General features: G+C 41.2%; 1 long non-coding RNA gene across 1 annotated transcript; it reads right to left on the reverse strand.

Moving 5' to 3' along the window:
* Nucleotides 1-125: 125 nt before the first annotated feature.
* LOC139606312 (uncharacterized) lies at nt 126-26,857 on the reverse strand. Its single transcript, XR_011684600.1, has 3 exons — nt 26,219-26,857; nt 24,627-25,317; nt 126-594 (listed from the first exon to the last, which is right to left on the reverse strand). It is a non-coding gene; the product is annotated as an uncharacterized lncRNA (long non-coding RNA).
* Between the last annotated feature and the right edge of the window lie 5 nt (nt 26,858-26,862).

Below are 26,862 nucleotides of genomic sequence, written 5' to 3' on the forward strand. Positions count from 1 at the left end.
TATAATATAATATAATATAATATAATATAATATAATATAATATAATATAATTATTCTCCACATCACTACATCTTCATCTTGTAAAGGTGTTGAATTCGTAATGTTACTGAAAAAAAAAAAAAAAAAAACTACAAGAGAGCATCATTCTACTGACAGTTGTAAAGGTTAAAAATGTCATTCACATGTCAGCACTTCCCTTCCTGTATGTGTGTGTGTGTGTGTGTGTGTGTGTGTGTGTGTGTGTGGGCTGTCAGGGAGTTGGTGGAAAAGCAGAGGTGACAGGGGAAGAGGCCATGACGGTCTTCCAGGCTTAAACTGCTCTGCTTAATGTCAGCCTGCTAATGGAACCAGTGACAGGCCCTGTCCCTTGCCACCTCCACCTGTCCCAGCTGGAAAACAAAGACTAACACACCATTCACACATTGCTTTGAGCTGACCTCACCAGGGAAGATCCACTACAGCGGGGGGAGAAAACTCTGGAGGAAACATCTCAGTAAATCTTGAATTTTGCCTGAAATGCTCTGAGTTGTTGGTTTTGTTGTTGCTTTGTTGTTGGTTTTTCTCATCTCTTTTTAATTGCCACAGGTCAGTCTGCTGTTGTAAACACAGAAAACATTGTGTTAATTCTAGTCATAATGACCTAACCACACACTATGAAGGTCCTAGTCAAATACCATTCAAATCAGCGGTGTTGGAGCCAGATCTGTGGCCTCTGTGATGCTGCCAGACCAACTGCTTTCAACCTGACTTATAAGTTTATTTCGTGTGGGCCTTTACAGTCCCCGGAGAAAAGAAGAAAGCTCTTGCAGAGAATATCAGCTCCAAGCCATGGTGTTCCACTCAACGAAGCTATAACATAGCAATTATGCAGATACAGGTCTTATTATTTGTGGCAGAATTTTTTTTTTTTTTTTTAAATAATGTATCAGTGCACAGAATGATGGAATGAGGGGGTAAGGAATCATGCTGAACAGTTAAATCATCAGTAAATATAATACAATTACAGAAGCATAAAAGCTTTAAGAAAGATAAAGAAGTTTTTTTTTTTGTTTGTTTTTTTGCATGTGTGTGTGTGTGTGTGTGTGTGTGCCGTTCCTCTCTTTTAATCCTAGCCCTCAGTCAAAGCTCCTTGAAGCAACTCATCATTGATGCATGAGTAGCATGCATAGCATTGGCCCCACTCCAACTTACAGATGGAAATGTGTGACTGGGGAAGGGCATCGACAGAGTCTAACACTCCCATTCTGACCTGCCTCAACACTCTCACACACTGAGCATTTAAATATGTGGAGCGTTCACTGTGCTCCGGACAGATTGTACAAAGCGCTGTGCGAACACACCTGAAGGCTAAAGTGTTTTGAGAAGCTGTTTTTAAATGGCCAAACCTGAAGTAAAGGCAATGAGTCGCTCTGCCCTCAGAGAGAGGAATGGGATGAACTGTTCAAATCAGGACAATGGTGAACACTGTCAGGCTCTCGTCAGAGTCGTCAGAGTGTTCATGGCACTCATTTCTGTAGACACCAATTCAAGTTTCTGCCAGTGGGTGCGCTAAACAGTTGAATGCCCCACCCCCATGCTCAATATAAACCTTCTGCAAAAATAAACACAGCCTACATGACTTATTTCTATACAGATTTGGAAAAAAAAATCAAATGCATGCATTTCAGCAATGAACAGCAACAACCGACACATAAACACACAGAGGGATTGGAGATGAAAAGTTTAACAATACACAACATGAAACACAAGGGTAACACGATGCAGTGTGCTGGGTTCGGTGGTGATCAAACAGACGGGCACTGTGTGATTGGTGGTTATACTCGGGGGCCTGACAGCAAAACAACTACAGCAGCTTAGTCTGTACGTCTCTACGCTCATTTCAGGACATGAAATGTAACAAAGTTAAAATCCTGTTTTGTTTCTAACCTCGACACACCCAGTGTGTGACTGTTTCAGGAAGTTACAAAAATCGTGAAATGCAGCTGATCCCAATTTCTGACATCAGAAAGGTGTAGCAGGAGAGAGTTTCAGACAGTTTGACAATTGGGCAAGTGCTTTGTTGGAGGCATAGTGATGCCTTGAAAGATTACTGGACAGATTTAGCTTTGCACTTCTGCAGCACTGATGGACAGTTTCAAAAACAAGACCAAAGTCAGAGCAGCAGAACTGAAAATATCACCTTTATATTCCACACATTCTGCTTCAGGTGTGTTGGGTTATTACTTAGTACTAACTAGTACTGGTTAGTAGTAGACATTTATAATGTTCTGGTCTTTGTATATTTTAGTTTATGTGACGTTAAAACTGAAACTTTCAATGTTTGGAGTATTTATCAAATGCTAAGTTAGGGCAGACATAATTGTAAATGATGTATCAATTGTCCCTCTTGGCAGGGAGGGGCATTATCACTTCAGTCACACAGTGAATACTCAAGAGAAAACAAAAATAAATGAATAAATAATACTAATAATGTGATATAATTTTAGAATATAAATATATGTATAAAATCATATGATTTAAAGCCATATATATATATAGGGAGAGGTTCACAGCCTCTCTCTTCTGATTGGCTGACTGACCTGGTGTTACTAGAGCTCCAGATAGAAGCCTGAGAGAGGAGATGTAAAACTACACTGAGATGGTTTTTGGTTCTTAAAACCACAGATATATCTTCTCCTGGATATCAACACAGTTGTCAGACCTTTTGGTTGTTTGTACATCAGTAGAAATGGATAGTGAATGTCAGTATATTATTGCAACAATGGCAAAGGTGTGAGCACAGTCTTGGTTGAAGGGAGCGAATGAGCCAGTAGTGTAGATGGGATGTAACAAGAGCATCCTGGCTGTGCAGTCAAAGTAAAAATAAACATGCTACCTAATAAAACCACAATATTTCATCACCCAGTGGGTGGTCTCTTAATGTCGTCTCCTTAATGTTACTCAACATAGAAACAGAGGCCTTTCCCATGGCAGGCACAGAGGGGCTAATCGAGAGGCACTAGACGATTCCTGGTGAGCCGGGCTGGTTGTTGGCCCCGTGCAGTGACAGGGTCCATGAACACAATCACTTTGTAAATGGATCACGCAGGCTGTCACGTTTGGTTCTTTAAATAAACTCTGACGTCTACTGTGAGTGCATTTATGACTTTAACTCAACATCGACTTCACATGTGAGCTTTTATCAGTGGGCCACTGGGCCGGTGGCTCAATGTGAAAAAAATAAAATAATAATAATAAAGAGAGAGAGAGAGAGAGAGGGAGAGAGATTCATTTGTGTGTGTGTGTGTGGTGATTAGCCCAGTGGAGCAGACTGCACAGCCCATTCTGGTTCAATGAGGCCGTCATCTCTTGTTTTTTGTAGTTTATGGTTACACACACTCTCTTCACCTCCCTACACTCGTATTTAAGTCTAATTCACTCGCCAAAAAGAGACAAACACAATGAAGTTACAGATGACTTTGACTGATTGCATTATTTTTCACTGTTATTTTTGTAGTGAATGTGTGATAGTGTTCAGTGGCAGCAGCAGGACTGTATTTCATAGTATGCACAAGAACCGCCTGTTTAGGTTTCCCACTAGGGTTGCCACCCGTCCCGTATAATACAGGATCGTGCCATATTTTAAGATAAAATGCTGCGTCCTGTGTTGAACCAGTTAGTCAATGTCAAGTAAAACCTAACTAGTTATGGTCCATGAAGTGTTGTGCACCAATGGCTCACCAGGTAGAGCGCAAATTTTAAAGGCTTACATTTCAAGTCGAACTCGAGGCCCGTTTCTGCTTGTCATCCGCTTCCCTCTCTAATACTAATTATAAAGCAGTATTACACTGCATCATTTGTTACCCTTCATATTTTTACGTTATAAGCACAGGAAAGAGTGCGTTTCCAAAAATATTTGCAAAAGTCGGCATCAAGCAGGCAACCAATTCTTTCATTTAGCTAAATAAACAAACAAAATCATCGATTCAAAAAAAAAAAAAAATGTATGCACAGTCAGTGCAGGATTATGGCTGCCAAATAAGACAAATAACACAATCAGCTGCTGCTGAAAATAAACCTCAGCACTCTCTTGTTGGGAAGCCTCTGCAGCCTTCAGAGGTGAACCTATACTTTCATCCACTATTTTGGAACGTGTCAAGAGAAGAGAGGGAATCAATTATCTCCCATATTGATCAGAAACTTCCGTCCGTTTTAAAGCTTGCCATTGATTCCTTAATTGAAACATTTGCTGTGAGTTGAGCCCAGGTCCTGTGGCAGCAGCTGCATCGGGCCGGCTTTGCATTTTCCCTCCGCTTATCGACGTCTCGTTGCGCTACAGCGGCCAGTTGAATGCTAAGAGGATGTAGAAGTTGCAGTGAGGAGGAGGAGATGGGGGGGGGCATTGTGCTTTCATCCTGTATTACCTGGCTGTGGCCTGTATTATTAGGCTGCACATCGGCTTACAGCTGTGATTAGACACATCTACAGTAGAGCACTGAATGAAGGGATACTAAGTCACCTGTCTGATCCTCACACAAGCTACGGAGGGAAACTTTCCTCTTTATTTCCAGTCTGGTAGAAATCAATAGGGATAGTGTATCATCAGCATGGCTGCTAGTAACAGTCATAATAAACAGACGAAAAGCTGACGCCTTTATTCCTCTGGTAATGGCGTCACAATCATTTACAGAACCATTCTTGGTGCCAATCCCACCGACCCCTCCCTTACCTGTGTTGCTTGTTGCTACATCTGCTGCCTACAACACCCCTGCGTATCTTATTCTGTTTCCCAAGACAAACGCTCTGTTCCGTCTGTCTTTAGTTCAAGCTGTTGCAACCACCATCTGCAAAAAAACACTCAAACTGGACTAAGGACTCTTATTATTGACATTCTCACTGATACATGAAGCTGAAGCTCCACCCACTCATGTCTCCTGTCTTCTCTGTCTGCTGCTCCTGTTTGTCCCATGCACACTCTTGCAGAGCCTGTCTTGTTGCTCGTGAATGCTAGCAGCCTGTCTCCTGTTGTGTGATAGACTGAATGTGATTTATGTGAGGCTTGTTGTGATTGTAGATCAATAATAGGTGTTGAAACATTTCTTTGAATGTGTGCTCCTGTCCTTTTATCTTTTGGTATTCTTTTTTCGGTCCTGACCCCTCTAGTTAAATGGCTTTGCCGTCCGCCAGGCTGCCACTGTGAATAAGAAAGTGTTCTTCATATCTAACCTGTTTTAATTAAAATAAAAATAAATGACATGTGGTGGGTGAACTGTGCTGAGTTTATGTTAAACCACTAACAATGTATCAAGTGACAATGTGAAAAAACATGAACGCACAGAGAATTATCAACTGAATACGCAGCTCTTCACAGCTTTACAGAGCTTTACAGTGAGCTTCAGGTGTTCACCCTGACATTTTTTCTGTTTCAAATGGTGGTGTGACCAGGCCATTACACTGAACATGGGCGCTGGAGTTTATTTTAAGGTGATCCCACGTGATGCTATAAATAATCACTAGTGGCCCAAGGGTGTATTATTCTGCTGCTAAAGATAGTCCCAGTAAATACAGTATTCCCTCCTGTCATAGCAGTGTTTGCTAAAAACTACAGTGGCCAGGTGTTTTATTGAGCCTTTTTAAAAAAATAATAAAATAAAACTACATGTGGCCTGCACATCTTTAATAACAAGGGTGCTTGATAATCTACTGAGTAACAGACACATTGGTTGATTTTGATCTTTTCATAGAATTTGCTGTCAGGTGGGTGGCACTGCACTGGAGAAAGCAGTGAGCTAAGCCATCCATCTGTCCATCTGTCCCATTCTTGTCAACACAATATCTCAGTAACGCACTGACAGCACTTCTTGAAATTTGGCACAAATGTCCACTTGGACTCAACAATGAAGTGATTAGATTGTGGTGGTCAGAGGTCAAGGTCGTCAAAACACGGTTTTGGTCTTGTGAATGCAATATCTCAGTGACACCTTCAGAGAACTTCAGCAAAGGGCCAAGGGTCGGACTCAAACCTGTGAGACTGCAGATGGGATTAAGACTTTTAACAGGTGAGCCACTGGGGTGCCACACAATGAGCTCTGTCTGTAGAAGGTAGCCACACGTGTATTTTCTCACAGTGCACAGAGCTTGTCTTTCACTTCTCAAATCCACTTGTAGGCTACAACTAGTTTGCTTTTACTTGATATTACATTATTCACACGATCCCATATTATACCGGATGAGTGGCAACCCTACTGTGACCTCACAAAACACTTGCAAATTTCATACACTAATTATGACACAAACTAAAATGTCTATAAAGATAAAAAGTGATGATCTTTTATTTCCAAATGGTGAAAGGTCAACTTCACTGTGACATCATAATGTTTTGCAAAAACAATTCAGGAAGGAGGGATTGTGACCATATTTTCTGCAGCTTGGCTGGTTGGCAGAGGGATACAACCACCAGGCGGTAATTCCAGTTGTATGTGATGTTTTGTTCTAAACTTTAGCCTTCATTGTTGTTTATGTAGTCATTCATATTTAATGCAATAGAGAAGGGACTTTAAAAATATATTTCAAAACTGATGTTTCATTATCCCAGTGTTAAAAAGTGAACTAATTCTAAGATATAAAAGGAATTGTCTGAAGGGTAAATAACATCTCTTTTCTCTAACTCAAATTAACATTAACATTTTGGTTGAAATGACCAATTATGTAGCCGTGGACTGATTGGACTTTAGTTTCAACAAAACAGCAGTTGTTGCTAGAAAATTCCCCCATTCTTGTATGCGCTGTAGTTGTTAGTGCTAATTGGATGTTGTAGGCCTGATCCTCGATGCCATGTATATAATGGCAAGAAAAAGTAAAACGCTTTGGAATTATTTTCATTTGAGTATAAACTTGTTTTAAGATATGGTCAAATCTTCATCTGAGTTACAGTTATGAACAAACACAATCTATTTTAACTAACAACGCACTAATCCTTGTATTGTTCTGGGCCATAGGGAATACATTATTCAAACATTCACACTGTAGGCTGGAAAAGTGTGTGAACCCCTCGGCTAATGACACGAACAAAAGCTAACCGGAGTCAGGAGTCAGCAAATGTGGAGTCCAGTCCTTCCACTGATTAAAACATTCTTAAACATGTTGAGTTTACTGCTCACAAGAAGCATCTGCTGATATGCCTTGCAAAAAAAAGAAATCTCAAAAGAAGATCAAGAACTGTTGATTTACATAAAGCTGAAAGGGTTACAGAGTCATCTCAGAGAGTTTAGATATTCATCATTCCACAGTCAGGCAAAATGGAAATGATTTAGATCTGTGGCTGCTCTCCCTAGAAATGGGTGCCCAGCTAAGACAGTCTCCCTCAAAGACTGGTCCACTAATTTGTTTAAATATCCTGTTATAAATGCAGTGTTTCTCAAACTGTCGGAGTCACCACACAGCGTACTAGTGAGGACTGTATAAGTGTTGTTTTCAATATTAAATCAACTCATACGTCAAGTCAAAGATTATTATTTGAATTGACTGTTTTTTTTTACAGTATTGTTGGACTCTACGTCAAAAATGATCAGTCTGACATTTGAAAGGAAATGTGGATGAAGGTTACAGTTATTCTGCCCTGGGATTGTGCTGAATTTCACCAGCTGTCAGTGTTAACAATCATACACAGACAACGGACAAGATCATGGACTCATGGAATCAAATGAAACCTCAGACATAACAGACACAACAGGGAACTGTGCGCGTTAAGTTTTACTAGTCATGTAGTCACCATGACTGAGATTCGTATTGCGTTTGATGACATATGTTCATATGCGTGTGATCATTTTGATGCTACATAAATAGCACCACTTGTTGCCCTGTAGTGTGTGAGGCGCAGGGGTTGCCCCAGACAGGGACAACCCGATGGCTGAGTTGTCGGAGCAAATACCACATGGATGCAAATTCCCTGTGCAGCGAGTCCGAGGTTCAACTTCTGGCCGGCCCAACATTTTGCTGTGCATCTCTTTCGATCCCAGCGTTTCCTGTCCTGTCTCTCTTCACTGTCGTTGAGAAACACTGAGCTAAGAGGACTCTGGAGCAGTAATGTTCTGAAGAAGCTCAGATCGCTGGAGCTGGTGAACGTCTCTGTTCATGAGCGGACCACAAACAGATCATGGAGCGTGATTTTCCACTTCTGTTAGCAGACTTAAAGATGCCTTTGGGGAAAAAAATATTACACTTCTCTGGTTTTACTTTCATTTTTTTTTTTTTTTTACATATGAGTGGAGTGTTTCCTGCATCAGTGTTATAATGTACATCATCAAGTCTGAAATCAAAACATGCTTAATCTAATTACATCACATTTATTTTGGCTACACGTAGAAGTTAATAGGTTAATAAAGTCTAATATGCACCCTGGTTTCACATGTACTCTGTCTGACCTGTGCTCGCCTCCAACCACAGTTTATATCATTTCCTCACTCACGCTGCTTTACACCTGAGGAGACCCGAGAGCAAAGCCTTGAAAAATATGTGCACTGAAAAAGAAAAATTCATAATGGAAGGTGATGCTTCCTGGTAATAAAGTGTGTGCAGTAGAGGTGGTAATAACTCCTGACCCTATTAAATTAATTAAGCCACAGCTTATCATAATGGTGGGATGGAAGGGAAGATGGGGAAAAAATGAGTGTGGCGGAGGCTGGTGGTAGTCCCTTTGAAAGCTCCTCGTTGATGAGGCTGGAGGGTAGGTGCACTGAAGAAACGCATAACTTATTAAATTAGTGTCGGTCTCCATGGGATGCACAATAATTGTCCTCCTTGTCATTAAATTCAGCCTGCTTTTGGCTGTGCTTCACAGGTCTCTGCAGCCAGCCAGACACACGGGTCCACAGACGCTGCTATCTGCATGCTCTGGTGTCGTGTGTGTGTGTGTGTGTGTGTGTGTGTGTAAGCATATCTAATTTCAAAGTTAAGGTGAACACCAAAGGATAAGTGCATTACAATTTGGGTATCATTGCGGTAGTTTTGTCCATCATTCATTTTAGCAGCAACATTGCACAAGTGAACTGATGTTTCATTGTGGTAGATAATGTGTGTATGTAAGTGTGAATATATAGGAACAGTCTATATATGGATGTCTAATTGCAGGGCTGGAGATTCAAGCCACGTTCCCTCCTGTTCATAAATGTTCTTGAGCAGTCCACCATCTGTGCATGGATGGGTGAATGAGAACCAAATTGCAGAGCCCTTTGTCTGTTTGCATTTACACTGAAGCTTTAAACCAAAGTGACTTACAAGTGAGGGCCATCATGAAGCTTCAGTGTAGTAGACGCACTAAGTACTAGATCTACTCAGTAAGTGCAAGGAGATCAATTGAAGATGCAGTGAAATGCATCGTTAGATGAGTGAGGGTGTTAGAGGTGTAGGGAGAGGCGGTGCTATCAGAAGAGATGAATCCTCAAAGTAAAGATCCACCTGCTCTGACAGCTTTCGCTAGCTTGTTCCACCATCAGGGAACCACAGACCAGAGCAGTCTGGACTGAGATTGTCGTAAGTGCAGGGACAGAAATACTGATGAAATTCCTTGGAGGAACACAGTGGCCCAAGAAAGAGCATAAGGCTGAATGACTGAGTCCAGGTAGATGGGTTCAGAAACAGATGTTACTCTGAAAGCAGTATTAGCGACTTGTGAGCTTCATGGTCATTTTGGCGGCTGCAGATTGTGGTGCTGTTGAATTGTATTGTATTGTATTGTATTGTTTGGTACACAGACAAGCATTTCTGTTGTTTTGGTTTATATCAATTGCTTGTTATCCATTTATGTTTAAGGCAGGAGACACAGTGGATTCGTAACTTGTGCGCGGCAGCTGCAGAACGTCACGGCTGCGTTGCGTGATGCAGCGATTCTATTTTTCTTTTTTTTTAACCAGTTTAGCAGCTGCATGTGGAGACAGTGGAGCTTTAGAGGCATTTTCTGTCAATAATAAATCAGAAATTAATCAAAAATGAAGAGAAATCCAACATTAAAGTATCCTGCAAACTCTCTGTAGACAGAAAGCGCTGCAGGAGCAGTGACACAGCAGACACACAGCCAGTGTGAACACATGATGCAGGCAACAGAAAATGAAGCATTAAAGCAGTGACTTACAAGATTTCTTGAAAACCATAACTGCTGACTCTGGATGGGAATGAACCTCATCTGTGCAGCAAATGCAGAGGTGGGGTGATATAATGCAGTGGGAATTTCACATGAAGTGTGTTAATAGCTCCTCTGACTGTGGGGAGGTTGAACTCACTTTAAATGTTGGAAGATTATCTTCAAAGCTGCTGTGAGGCCTGTTGTTGTATTCCGTCTGTAAAGAGCAAGAGAGAAGTAAAGGCTGGCTGTCTCCTTTAGATCTTGGACTTGACTCACTTGAACACCCTCCATGCTGTGCAGCCTGTGCAGCAGTCTGTGGGGACCAGCTCTGGGTGAGCAGAGTGCAGCAGCACGTCAAGCTGCTGCATGTCACCCTAGCCCTGCCGTGAGTCCAGCCCAGGCAGCTGAGGCTGCATCAGCAGCATGGAGCTCTACATCTGCTCCCCCACTGTCCGATGCCTCTGTCACAACCCCCCCTAGTCCAACACCATTCCCACCATTAGCTTAACATTCTTCCAGGGTTGCTGCAGCAAGCTAACTGATGCGGTTGCTATCACAAGTAGGTAACAGTTACTCCATAGAAAAAGGGAAATGTAAATCTGAAAAAATGGAAATTTGGATTATGTTGAAAAGGCCCTGAATAAACTGTCATTTTTTACTAATGTGTTTAAAAGTAGGTTGTAATTTGAACATTACAATTTCTTCTTAATCTGGCTTGACCGCCACTTTGTTCCACTTACATACAATACAGTGAACTGAAGATGAGATTTCAAAATTATCACTGGACCCACTCAGTGTCCATATTGTATTCTGGTTGGTGATTAGTTAGGGAGGGCGTCCTCTGTTGGAGCATCTTTTTACATGGTTTGGCCTCTAACATGAAAAAAATATAAGATATAAGAGGTCCCACCCTAAGGAGGACAGCAGGAGCCCCCTCTCCTCTGCCCCCCCCCCCCCACCACCTCACACAGACTGCTCCCTCCCCTCTCACCTGCCCTGCAGGTGTTGCTGGAAAAATTATTGAAATTATTTAATTTATTTTTTAAATGATACTGAGATTTGATTTAACCAACAGCTCTTATATATATTGATCTCCCTCTTGTCTCTAAAAAATAGAGGAGAAGGTAGCTGATTGGTTAGGATAAAACAAAAGGAAATAAATCCCATCCCAACAAAAAAACAAAAAAAACAGAAAACATAGCTATTATGAACTTTATACCAGGTTAAATAAAATAAAAGATAAGACTACTCAGAAACCTGAAAAATAATTGAAACGTAATACCATAAAATAAACCTGCGGTGCTGCTCAGGTAGCTGGGATTCTCCTGTGTTTAAGCGTTGAAGTACATTGAGGACATCAAAAAAAAACTTCTCATTTACACTTACATATCAAGTGTATTTTTCCCCTTTCACAACTCAAGTGTTCAATGCCAAGTTTAGCACTATCATTTCTATTTTTTGTATAATATCTGGTAAGTCAGGCTCAGTACAGTATGTATCATCAGCACTGTTAGGAGAAGTGATAAGTGAGGAGGCTCCCACTTGAGGTGAGAAATGTGGCTGATTATTGGGCTCAGGAATTTTGATGGCAAGTCTTATTATCTGCTGGAGTTTGTCTTTGCTGAGCTGCTTAAACACAATAATGCCCTCGTTTCTATATTGGGTTCTCCTTGTGTGCCTGACATGATGAGGAGTAATGGCCTTTTAAATGGAAATATCCAGCAGCGTTTGCTCAGGGAAGGAGGCTGCTGGGATCAGACTAGTTTTTAACCGTCACCTCCCCTGTGGAGATCTGACAGGCATCCGAACTCTTCCCTTCCTAATCCAATAAAAGTCACCTTTTTTTAGAACACATTCGTACCAGTGGTGCTGCACAATCCAGAGGGCCCCGATTGGTAGAGATCTGGGAACGCGACAGGGATTATGGATATCTGATGTCACAGGATTCCTGGATAGGGGTGGAGTTTGACAGTGTTTAATTGAATCTGAATCCTGTGTCGTATCCACTTACTGAATCTGAATCCTTTCAAATTCCCATTCAACATTTTTTTTTTTAAATCAGTTCTGGTGGTGGGGATTGAAGACATTCATCAATGAAATATCCTGCTCTTATTTCAATCGGCACAGTGACTTAACAGTTCAACTGTTTTGTTACAAAAGATATTTGGTAGTTTTAATTGTTATTTAGGGACAAACCAGACAAGAATGACACCACCACAACTACAGTAACTAACGATTGAAACTAAACCACAGACTGTGCTGCAGGGTTGTATATATTTTGTCCCTGCTCTGTGACCTTCATTAACCCTGTCCTGACTGGTGTGAGGGACACAGCGTTTACACTCATCCCTAATCCAGGCAGCTGTGCCTCAGCTTGTAGAGCAGGTTGTCTTCTGATAGCAGGGTTGGCAGTTCGATCCCCAACTCCACTTGTCTGTATGCCAAAGTCTCTTTGGGCAAGACACTGAACTCCAAGTTGCCTCTTTTGTGGAAAAAAAAGAGGCAAACGTTTTTGGCATCTTAATCTATCATTGATCAATTCATAAACTAACTGTTTAGCACAACATGATGGTGGGAATACCATGTCAGTTCCATGCTGCTTTCTCACCACAAACAAACTGAGTCACTGTTGTAGTGGCAGCGTGCTGCGACTCAGCCTTTCAGTTGATCCGTGTGGTTGTTTTATCTGAGGAGGAATGACACCACACTCTGGTCTTCTCATCAAATTCTAAACAAGCCAAACTAAGCAGTCAAACACTCCGAAGCCTGTCAGTTATCAGGGTGTCATCACAGCCTCACAATTCCAGGAGGCTCTACATGCTGTTTCAGGGGCTTTCTCCTGCAGATTACAGTTTCACTTCCACTAACAGTTTCTCAGTATAACTGCAAATAGAGCCCCAGTTTTCTAAAGCAACCTTGGATGGAAAAATAAAATACAGTATTTTCTCAAATTATTCTTTGTTTGAGGCAGGCATTTATTAGAGACAGGCCTTTGTTTGCCTCAGATCCAGAAGATAACAGGTCTTTTTAATTCTAACTCCGTCTGGTTTATAAATATAGTATTTATGTTAAGGAGCCTCATTTTGATCCACTCCCATTTGTTCTATTAAAGTTACTGCATTATGCTGTAAATACAAATGCAACACTTCCTGTAAGTGTTTCAGTTGTGTTTCAGTGGACAGAAACCCTTCATTACTTAACAGGGCTTTTATTGTAAAACATTTGCAGGCATGCCATATGCAACAACAGTCAACGGGATTAACCCGTTTTGCCCCACTGGCAACAATTGTTGCCAAAGTGTATCACTGTCATTTTCGACTCACAATAAAAAATCTCAAAGGTACTAATGCAGCTTTTTCCACTTATATGCTAGTAGACAACTTAGACAAAGGTTTTGATTTCTAAAAAATGGTTTCCAAGTGCTTCCTATCGCATGGCATCATCTGCTTCCTGCTCCTTCCGGCTGAAGAAATGGCGGTTGCAAATCTTCCTGGACAGAGGTCATTTTCATAAATTTCTTATGATTATCCCCCCAAACATATTTATAATTATTTAATCATTCAAGTCTCTAGAGTAAAAAAATTGTACCTAGGATAAATATTTTTTTGTTTATGGGCTTATTTCTGTGAGTGGCAACAATTGTTGCCAGTCATAAAAATGCTATTTTTCATAAGTACAAAATGGAAAAAATAAATACATAACATGATTCAGAGGGACTCAACTGATAAACTGATATGCCTTACAACTCTGAAAAAAATCTGGGCACAAACGGGTTAAGGGATGATAAAGCGAAGCGGATCAGAATGAATGAATGAACCAAATACTTTAGATGACAGACACCAGGAGTTGACCCACCCTTGTTTTTTTCCCCCGGGCTGTATTTGTGTCAACCACACCCCCGACTATTTTTGGACATCCTGGCTGTTAACTGACTCCTGGTTTTTAACTGAGGCAATATATACTGAATCTTATTGAAACTGCCTTTTGTGTTTCAGCCGTGAGTCTTGCTTGTGCTGCCCAGCCAGATCAGCCTCCAGCTCTGTGACTGCTATCCACTACAACAGAACTGCTGTTGTCTACAGGCTGCCTGAGAAGGTGGAGGAGTATCACTTGTACCATTCTCATACAGTATATCAGGTGTTGTTTCCAGCAACACAGGTGTGAACACACTCGATAACAAACTCAGAAGGTGAAATTTGTGCTTGACTGAAAACATTTTCAAACAGTATGATTTGGTTTTACAAGAGAAATGACACCAAGAATGAGGAATCTAATGAACCCCACTGAAAGCTGAGTCAGGAAGTTGATCTCCTAGAGCATGCCTTCTACGTCACATGCACCTTTTTCCCGCTCATCTCTGAGCAGCTCATTTTTGTTGTCATCCAATCACAATCTGACACGGTGGCCTTTAGCCAATTGCTTGTAAGCTATCAGAGAAGGTGCTCTCTCTCTCTCTCTCTCTCTCTCTCTCTCTCTCTCTCTATCTCTCTGCTGTCATTTCAGCACTGTGAACATTTCGTGACCCACCTCCTCCCTTCACCACCTCAGCCCTGGATGCCTGAACATCTCCAATCCAACCATCTGACCAGAAGTTTCCCTCGTGAATCTCATCCCCAAACTTTTCAATGGGAACAATCTGTCTCCCACACAATGGATGTGCTAAGAAAATAACATATTTTGACCATAGCAGTTCAGTGGTTGTTATAGTGCCATCGTCTGGCCAGTGCCGTAATATTTGTTTCCTTGGCGACAGAGGAGCTTTGAACATGATCCAGACAATGCTGTGGAAACAGAAGCTGTCAGTGGCTTATATCTACGTGAGCTTCCTCTGTTTGCCATGCAAAGCACACGCTCTAATCAGACAACTAGTTTCCTCATTTCATGCCACCTCCTTGTTTGTAGTTGCTGTAGGTGGAACATGACATGATAAAAGCTCTCTCCGTAGAACTGCCAAATGTCAAGACAGAGAAACACAGGGACAAATACTGATGGAAAGAGAGAGAGAGAAGACTGTGATATAATGAAATAAGGAATGAACAATGGAATGACAGAAAAATGAGAAGAATGATGAAGAATGTGGAATGCGGGCTTTGGTGACCTATAAATCACAGAGAAGTTTTGGACAAGAGGGGGTTAAAAAAGACGACACAATTAGAGCTCCTCACTGATGTGCAGCTTAGCAACAGGACGCTCGGATGTTTCTCCCCAAACAAACAAACAAGACGCAGACGAGGAGAGTCTCCAGGAGAGTTGGTGGGAGCTGATAATGAGGACTCGCCTGTAAACAGTCACTGAATCACTTTATGAATTTGATCTGTGACATACACAGAGGGGAAGCAGACACATTCTGTTAATTAGCATAGCTAATTAGCCACAATGCAACAATAATTAATTTAAAAAGTGATATTTAAATTAATTATTGATTACATTAATTAAGTCAGAGGGGGTAAGGGGAGTGTGGGTAATTAAGATAAATGTTAAATGTGTTGGTAATTAGGTTAGGATTGGAGGGAGATGATGATGATGATGTAAAGACAGGAGTCTCGGGGAGGGGCAGCAAACTGTCATGTGGCTGTTCGATGTATCACCAGGGCACAAGGAGAACAAGATGGAGAAAGATTTGTAAAGAAAGATAAGGGGGGGGTCAAATATTTCTCCAATACAGCTGAAAGTTGTTCAGTCACATTTCTACTTGAGTTAAAGTACTGAAGTACTTGACGTTAAAATACTTCAGTATTCAAAAGTACATTTTTCATGTCAACACATTGTTATATTGTTCCACATTGACTGAACTTAATGACTCTGGAGCTATTTGAGCTTTTTTTTTTTTTTTTTTAACTCGCCCCACCCCTGACAAAACAGCACTGCAGTGAGAACGTTTGGTTATAGTAAACACAGCAAACATTTGAAATGAAAGGAATCTTTCTATATTCAAAGATGGACTTAAGATCCGTGGTCTCTGGTGAAGAATCATCTTCCCCAATCCTTATCTAATGTAGCCACCGTTAGGACACTGCCAGGGTAAAACCGAGCTGTACAACAATGCAGCAAACACGACATGATTGTCAGTGTAGGAGCTGGCTGTGACTGTGGCTTTCTGTGGCAAACACAGTGTTTGCTATATCACATTTTTCAAAATAAAATAAAATTAATTCCACTGACTAAAAAACTCTGCTTCAGAGTAATGAGTACTTCATAGAAATGTGGAGTCAAAAGTACAATATTTGTCCCTTAAGTGCAGTGGAGTTAAATTATGTTTCCAAAAAATATTAATACTCAAGTAAAGTACAGATACTTGAAAAATGTATTTAAATGTACTTGCTGCCCTGTTAAAATGATAAGCATTTAGTGAGGGCTTTCACAGCAGTTTGGGCTTGAACGTGGTAACACACTATCTGCCATCGAGGAGTGGCTGTCACTGACACATTATCCTCTTCCTCACCAGCCAGAGAGAAACAAATGGCTTGAAACAGGGATTTCTATCTGCATTAAATCTGAGCTCAGGTTCAGATAGGTTCATAAACTTTCCATGGGTAAATATCTGTCTCTGTCATTACAACTGCTTTCCACCGATCCCCTCAGAAAGAGTCTATGAAATGAGTGAGTCAAAGACAATCAAACAAATACGTGCATGTAATGTTCGTCCAGCTTTATAAGGTCTCATCTGTTGGAAATGGAAGGTTTGTCCAAAAGAAAATGAGGAGAACAGAAGGCAGATTTACCTCCAAATCTGTTGACAAGCCAAATGATAATGTGATGGAGTGAGAGAGACGGAGCGAATGCCAGTGAGAGGGTGATCAGATCGGGTGGGAATAGGGAATAGATATGCAAGGTAACTCAATTAAGGGAGGCAATTTCCACCCTCCCCTCTTGCCCTGAAAGAACTAGAGCAAGTGAAGCCACTTACAATTGTGTCAGAGGACAAATGGAACACAGAGGCAGAAAAAAAGCTCATACATTTGAAGAGCGGAGGACTCAGAAATACACCAGAACCTGCACGTTCCGACAAAACGAAACCAGCTTGATGAATGTCAGGGACTGGAACAGAATCAAGTGTTGTTTTAGAAAGAAAAGCCCAGTAACAACTTCAAAAGAAAAAAAGTTAAAAGGAGAGAAAACAGATGATCATCTGTGAGAGATGACTGAATTATATTTATTAGTCACAGCTTGTTATCAGTTATTCCTCTGTGCAGCAGAGCTCTTTCCTCATCAAAAACAAAAACAAACATATTACATTCAATTTGGTCTGATGGTGGTAGGAAAAGCAAAGGTCAGGGATTCAAAAAAAAAAAAAACACCAGAAAAATGACAGTATTGGATGTTTGTTCAAATCAAGACCCCAGAAACTGTGGTGGTTTTGGGCGTCGTGGCCACAGTCAGAAGAAGAGTGTGTCAATAAATTTGTCCAGGTGGTCCGAAGAGGGTAAGACGTTTTAGAGGACCATCCACCAGCCCACCACAGCCAGCTGGGCAGCTAAAGCTAATGTTATTGTTTGTAAAGTTATTAACTGCGGGGTTGTTATATTTGATAGCCAGTGTTGTATTGAGGTCAACCCATCATGTTATTCTGGACATCAGAGCCGCTTGCCAACTGGAGCCAGAGGGACTGGACCAACTGCAGGGCTGGTGGAGCAGCAGCTGCGCTGCTCAGGAAATCAAAGCATCACGAAAATACAGTGTCTTACCCTGTTATCCTGAGAGCACTGAGCCTGTCACACAGCACTGTGGTAACAACTGTTACCGTTACAGAACACAAGCACAACCACGTTGTAGTTGCATTAGTCTAATGTGTCTATCAGAGAATTTTATTAACAGTAGGAGAGTATGGACCATTAAATGAATGAATGGCATTCATACACAGAGACCTGTACTGCCTGCTGCAGAAGCTACCACAGTTCTCACAGGAAACTAAAGCAATCCAGGACTGATCATCAGTATCCACTCCTAATAAAATGCCACAGGAGTGAGCCCTAAAACCCAGAAATTAGTTAGCATTTTAGCATTTCCTGTTCACCTGCCCCAAAATTGATTGTTTTTTGGTTAGAAGGCTGAAATAAGGTCTGTGGTTAATACAAACTCAAGACATTCTGACATTTTGATGTTTCTGTCTATGTCAGTAAATCCCCCAGTCCTTTGCAGCTCTTAAAATTTGCCTCCAGTTGCTAAAACTGTCTTATGTGGCTACAGAGGTTGACAGGGATGTTAAACGTCATCACACCAAACAGTTAAACCGATCTACTCACCAGTCCACCTTTACAGCCCCGTAGTGTTTATACTCACGCTGTTACAAACTATTACTAACTTTGTAAGAGGAAAGGCTTTTGGGGAAGAGGTAAGAGCTAAATCAAGTTGGAAGTTTAGTGGTGGTGATGTTTAAGTCATGTGACCGTGGTGTAGTTTGTTTATAGCCTTACATGAGCTTTTTACTTCTGGTGATTGTATTTAGGCTTGAAAAATAATAAAAAGCAGTGTTAATTCATGAAGATTATCCTGCTTAACAAAACATGTAGCATCATCAACCATAAAATCTTGTTTGTCACTGAGTTTAGTAATTTAAAAGCCAGTGTAAAAATCTCACTGGCTTTTTGTCAAGGCAACCTGGGCGACGCTAACATCCGGGTTTAGAATAGCACGTCATCCATGCAGCACTCTATGACCAAGTAGCTTTAGTTCTGGCTAGCCAAGTCACTAATGCTTGCCTTCAGAGTGACTTCTGGGTCTGTACCCATCTACTTGAACTCAAACTCACCTTATGCTCCTCGGCCGCTGCATTCCGCCAGGGAATGTCGTCTGGCATTTCTATCCCTGCACACAAGGCGATCGCACTCCAGCCTGCACTTATTAAACAGATGTGGTACTAAATGAAAGATTTCCTACTGCACTGAAGCTTCACTGATGTCCTTCACTTGTAAGTTGCTTTGGATAAAATGAGTAAATGTAAATATAAATGTTGTTGCCAAACTCTAACCAAGCTTAAACCATAAAGATGATGATGAACGCTCCTATGACTCTTTTGTGTTAAGGTCACATGAGTCATTTTCACATATTAGGTGTTAGAACCACTGTCACCAAATAATCCCAATTCATCCTCTGTGGACCATTTATAACCATATTTTAATATTTCATGGCAGTTACATACTGCACATACGCTACATCCACAGCAGATAGGAAATACCCAGGTAGGTTTGAATCTACTGTTAATGTCCAGTAAATGTTCTTCAGATATAAGAATCAATTTCAAACTAGCGTTGTGGTTAATTTAATGTAGATCAAGTACATTTAACAAATCTTTACAGCTTTTGATTGCATGTCTTCATCAGTCTGGTTTTCTGTTGTTCTACCTCATACCTCTTACCTTTTCATCTCTCTCACACACACACACACATGCACGCACAAACACATGGACACACAGAAACTCACACACACATCCCATCCATCTCTTCTCCTTTCTCCTCGGTCTCATTTTCTGCTCTAAATAATGATGCAGCAGACTCAAATCTCAGGCAGCGAATAAGAATGAATTTCTCTGGCCTGCCTCACAGATGGAACCTTTCAGCAGGCCATTCTATTTATGTTCCAATCCAATCCAGCCGTGACTCACTCACACCATTACTTTCATTCGGGATTATTGCAGTATGCTTGTCTGCTCTAACTGGAGAATGTACCTGGCTGAAGTTTCAGGCGGAATTTCAAACAATCTAAATGCAGCCCCACGCTGTGCAGACGTCACTGCAATCACACACCTTCACAAAGAAAGAAATAATGACTTCAGTTTACTTTAATGCACAGCGGTGAGCCGTCTCACTCTTCTGTCTGTCCAGAGACAGTCACGTGTAATCACTGTGCTTTAGCTCAAACTGCTGTCTGCTCCTATTGAGGCCTATGGATTACACATCTATTTTCGATTTCAGGTGTTTTGTACTCAATCAATTTTCACAGCATCTCCATTAAAAGATAAATCCAGCTTATTACACTTGGGTCTTATTTTGGTAATGGACATTTCATACACCAGTTACCTGTTGAGATTGGGGACTGGAGAGACGTTACTAAAAAGAAATCTGATGACTGCCTGAATGTCATCAGACTTTGTTAACGCTGTAGGAACAGCCTCAACTACAGACATGTGCCAAAAAATGGCTTCATAAAAATAACAGAGCCTTAATGTTCAAACCAGCATTTAACAAAAGACGTTCAGCCTCATAATAATAGAATAAACCAGAACAAAGGAAGACAAGTTAGGTGACATAGACTGGCACAAAGCATGATTGTCTCCTTTTAAATGTTGTATTTCAAATTAAATAACACAAATCAATAAAAAAAAAAAGCACAATATCTACACTAGCAAGAAAACTATTTCACAATTGTCAAGTCTTAAGTCTAAAACATATTTTCGTTAGAATTCAAATCCTCAAAACTGACAACAAAGCCACAAAGAAAAATGTAAGTGAATTGTATCATGAAGACTTGTTTGACTATTTACAATATTTTTTTTTTTTTGATTTATTGTCCTTTTACTAGTTGTTCATTTGATTAATGTTTTATGTTAATTGTTAAATATCAAATCATATTTATTTGGATATTTGGATATGTATTAATTATTTTGCCAATATACATGTATCCATCCATCCATTAGCTATACAGTTTATCCTTGCATGTCAGGTTGTGTGGGGTTGGAGGGGGGTGGGGGTGTCTATCACAGAGCTGACATACAGAGACAAACAGCAGGATGTTGGTTTATTTAAGACCTGTATTATCTTGCTCCAAATTCAGTCAAATTCATATGGAAGATAAAACAAAGGTGAACGCTGCTCTGTAGAACTGCAAACATACTACAACAAACTGAAGAGTCACTTACTAGCTTTTTCTGGAGCTTGCTATCTCAACAGCTGGAGTTTAATCAATTTACTGTTTTACTGATGAAGACTATTAGATGCAGTTGAAACCTCCAGAAAAGGTGAGTAGACATCTATCACAGTTTACAGCTTTGACCTAATGTACTTAGGTACTTGTAGTTGTGTGTTTATGTTTGTGTGTATATATATATATATATATATATATATATATATATATATATATATATATATTCACTCCAGTAAAGAACACGTTACTGCAGCTGGAAGCTTCAGTTTAAAAACCTTCATCGTGGGCAGGTATCAGGAAACAGAACATTCATTCCAGATGATTGCTCAAATACATTAATTAGGCTGACGATGTAAATACATAAACTAATCACAAACCTAATCTGGTTACACTGTTCATTTGTTTACAACCGGTCTGATCATCTGCCTGCATTTCCATCCCCCTCCAACTTAATTGTAGGGATGGTACATAAATAATAACCCAGTAGTTGCAAACAGGAATTATCCTTCAAAGGTCCATATATTCTAAAGGTAGATGTCCATGTGTTTGTGATCATAAAGCAGGTCTAGGTTCTATATTAATACAGTGAAAGTATCAAAGCCTCAGTCCACAGAGAAATGCACACATGTTTACCTAAAATCTGCTATATTTTTATTCCATCACTCAGAAAACAGTCAGCCAATCAGAGGAGACACTCAATGCCTCTCTTCTGATTGGCTGACTGAGATGTTGTTACTAGAGCTCCTGGGAGAAGTCCGACAGAGGAGATGTAAAACTACATTGAGATGGTTTTTGGTACTGGAAAAAGTGTAAAATATGGGACCTTTGAGCTTCATATTCTAGTCTCTGTTCACTCTGTCTCAGCCCACAGTATTTGTTAGAGCCCCTAAACTGCCGAGGATGGATTACCAATCAGCCAAAGCAGGCGACTGTCTGGGGACCCCAGACCCTCAGAGGGCTCAGAGGCTCCAGGTCAGCTGCATGGCAAAGAATTCCCAGAAACTACATTTAAAATCTTATTCAAAACTACAAGTGCACGCCCAGGCCAAATGAAATCAGCGACCTTCACACTGATCACATGTTAATAAGGTTTAAATAGAGTCTAAATGAAGTGCTCCCATCTAACATTTAGTCTCAGCCCCCACTTCCCTGCAGTTTCAACTTTCTGAAGATTAGAAAGTTAAAGTGTCTGATGAGATCCAAGCTGCTCGGCCGTCCTGATTCTGCTGCCTGACGTCCATCTGCATCCGCATCGCTCCTCCTTCCATCCTCGTTTCTCCCTCCATCTGTCTATTCCCTCTCTGTTTCTCCTCCACTCGCCTCTGTCTGTCTCCTCATCCCTTTGTCTCTGTCGTTGTGAGGAGCCTCGTGTTGGCTTCACACCGTCTGCCTCTCGCCAGCAGACTGAAGCTCCCATTGCTTGAGTGATACCACCATGACAGAACCATTCTGAACACTGTGTGTGTGTGTGTGTGTGCGTGTGTGTGTGTGTGCAGACATGCGAAAAGGGTCTTTTGCTAAGTTAGCACATATGTGGTTTGAGCAGCAGATGAGTCTTTGACAGTGGCTATTGTTTTCATTGAAATGCAGCCTCTGTGTTGGTTTTATTAAAAATTAAAGCGCCTGGAAGCGTGCGTCTTTAAGGTGTCACATGCAGTCTGTGAAATGGGATTGGGAGAGGGGGCTAAATGAGCCGAGGTAACGGGGAAAATCTGGGAAAGCAGACAAGCTCCGACAGCTTCCAGACAGTCCTGTCAGTCTGTGGCACTACTTTCCAGCTCCAAAACACTGTCAGCCTGATGAAGCCATGTTCAACCTTTTCAAAAACTTTCATTTTAGTACGTGTGTACATCTGCTCTGATTCGCAAAGTGTCAACACGCTGCCCCTGGTATCTGTTCAAACTTTCAGACACTGAAGAACATGCAGCCTCACAGTTTTCCAGGGTGGAGTTCAGCCTGTTGAAGTGTGAATTACTTCAGCCCCCGCTTCTCTCTACTGTTTTTAAATGCAATTACTTTTCTGACACGTTGTGCATCGTGCGACCTCAACAAATGAGAAGGTGAGTGAGTCAAGATGACAAACAGCAGTGTTTTTTTTTTTTTTTTTCAGCTGTGTGTTCTAATAGCCTTACTTCAACTTAACGGGCTATATAGAAGCTTCTGGAGGTCACACATACATCTGTGCATCGGAGGAACCGCTCTGTGCTGTTTATTCCGCTCTGATGATAATCTCTGGTCTGTGCCATTTGTCTGTTGGTAAATTAACTTTATTCATCGGTATCATCTGAAGTGCAGATTTTTTGGGCCTAAACATTTGTGAAGTGTTTGGAGAATGCCAACACAAATTTCTATAATACACTGCACAATTAAGTCAACGGGGAAATAGGAAGAGACTACAGCCAAGCTCAAGCTAAATGGTAACCTTAGAATTCTAACTAACCATAGCACCATTATTGTGCTGATGTTTACCATGTTCACCATGTTGTCATGCTAACCTTAGCTAATTAATACTAAACTCAAATTGGAGAATGCTATTATTTTGCAGGAATTTAATCACAGACCAAGATAATTTTTTATGCGCCTAGATTAAAAATAAGGGTCAAAGTATCATAGCAATCCACCCAATCGTTGAGATATTTCAGTCATTTCCAAAATGAACAACACTGGGCTCCCAAAAAACGATCATCACTGCAGCCAGAGATTCCTGCAGGCCACTCTTTCTCTGTCAGATATCTTGCTGACGCTGCAGATCTTTTTGTCAGAGTCCCAAATCAAAAACAAGTCCAGAGTCAAAAACGACAAATCCCACCTCGAGAACAAGTCCCAAATCTAGAACAGCATGTACCACATCCAAAACACTGAAATGAATGTCAGATTTTTCCGAACAGTCTCTGTGCAGTCTTTAGGACACACAGAGGCCTGACAGACGTTTCCACTTTGTGTATTTGCCACAGAGGTGCAGGTATTCTTCTGTCACGCTGTGTTATCCGTTACTTGGCCAAATGTTGTTTGTCCTCCCTAATATCTAAATTTACCTTGGGTACGACACCACGGCAGTGACTCCACTTGCGTTAATTGAAAGTGAGATTGTTGAAGCTAACAGGAGGAGAGACAGTGCTTAGTTTTAGATTAGATGACTCTCTCTGGTCCCTGTAGCTTTACAACACTTGATTGACTTACATGCTGTTTCTCCTGATCTAATTATCTTATAGGTGGGACTGCTTTAGGGCATTCTTTTTAGATGCTAGCCTCTTTTTTTCCATTTGTCTGCTACAATGTGTGGAAAATTTTTAATGTGCCAGATGGCCACTATTTTTACCCACCGAAAGGCAGCAATCACTGGTCGCAATGGCGTATTTTCAGCCCTAAAAACTGTTTCTGTATCAGTGTTCACCCTGGATTACTGTGTGCATTTGCACATGCAGTAAGTCTTCACACACACACTCCTCTCTCCAGGATCACTCTGGCTATCTGAGCACACAGTGATGCATGTCTGACTGCACCACTGACTTTATGGGACTTGATTTAGAAAATCTCTTCTTGGAGCCAATTCACATTTCTCCTCGAGTGGTCTGTTTGTGTGTGCGCCCTTGACAGTCTGCAGACAGCGTGAATCATGCACTTATGCCACTGTGTGTGTGCGTTTGCGTGTGTGTGTTGTACTCACTGCTTCTCATGGATGTGAACCTCTTTGCATTCTGGACTCCAGCACAGCAGACAGAATCAGCATAGCTAGGGAAGACCACGATGTACAGGGTGCAGCAGAGTAGCAGGTGTAGTGTTGTAGCTGCTCACTAGGGGGAGCACACAGCCTGACATGAGCTGCTCTCCTCCTCCACTCAGCTGATCTCACACTCACTAATGAGCTGGCAGCGAGGGCGCACGTTTCCTGTTGCGGCCAAGGTCAAGTGTCGGTTCACGGAAATGAGAGGAGCGGAAGAGATGATTTATGGACAAGAGAAATCATTTAAATCAAATAACAGTAAATTTATGGTATAGGCCTGCTTATTTATGATGTTTAGGTCTGCGGACACACATCAGGAACATGAACAAGCATCAAAACAAGGGTGCTGCATGAATTATCCAGAGGACCACACACAGAAATCTTACTACATCATCAAACATACATCATATACACACACAGAAATCACTTCAGCAACATCCACAGTCTCTTCGAAAGTAGGATCACAAACTTACAGTTAATCATTTTTAGGTGTATAGTTCCATTATATCTTCAACATTGACTTATGTATTTGAAGTCATGTGTAATTACCTCCTCTGTGCACTGTTCTACTACCAAATGTACCGGGATGGGGGAGGCAGCCTCCCTGTTTTCTGATCCAGCCACTTGCACTAATCTGCCAAAGGAAAATGGATGAATCTGATTCTCTGACAGAATTCAAGACTATAAACTATATGTTAGATGACTCCTTTGATAATTGTGTCCACTCTCACTCTTGTCTGTTTCTAATATTGTTTTAGCCATTGTCTGATTTTTGTATATTTGTTTAGGCCTGGTCTCCCTTGCAGAACAGGTTTCCAAACTCTATGAGACTTTCCTGGTGAAATACTGCTCATACAGATGTGTGCCCATTTCTTTTTTTTTTCATGTTTAACACTCCTTTGTACTTCTTATATTTTCAATAATTATTTTTTTTTTTTTTACAATTTTCTAATAGCAATGTTTTGTTTAGCTGCCAGAGCAGTCACAACCTATGTGTTACACTGAATAAAGACCTTTGATCTCATCCAGGAATGTTTTTCTCTCTGTATGAATAGCTACAGTTCTATCAGAGGTGAACAAACAGAGACCATGTCAGACAGTCCAATGCTCCAGTATAAATGAGTAAGTGGTCCTTGAGATGAGATTCCTTTATCAAACGACAAATGGATATAATGCTTTGAACTAAACGTTTGCTGTTATATCCAACAAGCAAAGCACCACTTAACCCTACATGATTCTGAAGCCTGAACATTTATTTTACAGCCACAACCTCCAATTACTAAACAGAGTAAAATCTGAAGTTAGGAATTAAAAGAATAAAATATAGGGACAGAACTGATACCAGGAATCCTCTAATGAGTGTCGTTTCCATAGAAAGAAATGAGCAAAAATAACAGAACAGCTGGCTTACCTCAGTCAAACATCCACAGCAGTAGAGAGACATTAGCTGACTTATACAGAGATGTTTAGCTGTTTGTAGATGGAGGACGGAATGAGCCATATCACAGAGGAAGAGTTCATATCACCAGACTTACCCACGGAGCTGGTCTAAGAAAGTACTGAATGCAGTGTCGTTCCTATTTCCTGAGGAGAAATCCAGCGGTTTGCTGCTCTCACTGAAGAGACTGTCCCGGTTCACTGCATCCAGCCTTCTGCGTCCACTGGTCCACACATATAATAACTGCTGTAATAACCACAAAATTATCCATACATCCTCCTTGGAATCAGACCCTAGTTCAAATTTACGCCGCTAGGGGTCGTATGAGGGCCGCAGATCCGCCGCTGTCCTGCCTCTGCCCCGCTGCTGTGTGGCGGAGAGATAATAACGTTACTACTACTGGGTGTAATTATAGCGCACAGCCTTGAGAGCAGCACATGAATGGCGAATGATTCACTGCATACATATCACAACATTTGCATGCATTTACCCAGCCTCTGTCCTTAGGCTCACACAGGCCCGGCCACCGAGTCAACAAGTCCTCCACTCACTGTAATCACCCATTGGTTCATTAGATGGTACTCTCTACATCACGGGCAGGTAATGGGATGGGGGGTAGTGGGGGGGTTGGGGGTGGTCAGGACTTGGCAGCCGAGGGGTTAAATTAATAAACGTCCAGTCTTGTCATTCTCTCTCCCTCTTTCCCTTCAGGTATTCTAGAGAGAATCCAGCCCGAGCTCA

The sequence above is a fragment of the Trachinotus anak genome, unplaced genomic scaffold (assembly GCF_046630095.1).
Source record: "Trachinotus anak isolate AG129_WGS33_773 ecotype Australia unplaced genomic scaffold, CSIRO_AGI_Tana_v1 ptg000021l, whole genome shotgun sequence".
Taxonomy (NCBI): domain Eukaryota; kingdom Metazoa; phylum Chordata; class Actinopteri; order Carangiformes; family Carangidae; genus Trachinotus; species Trachinotus anak.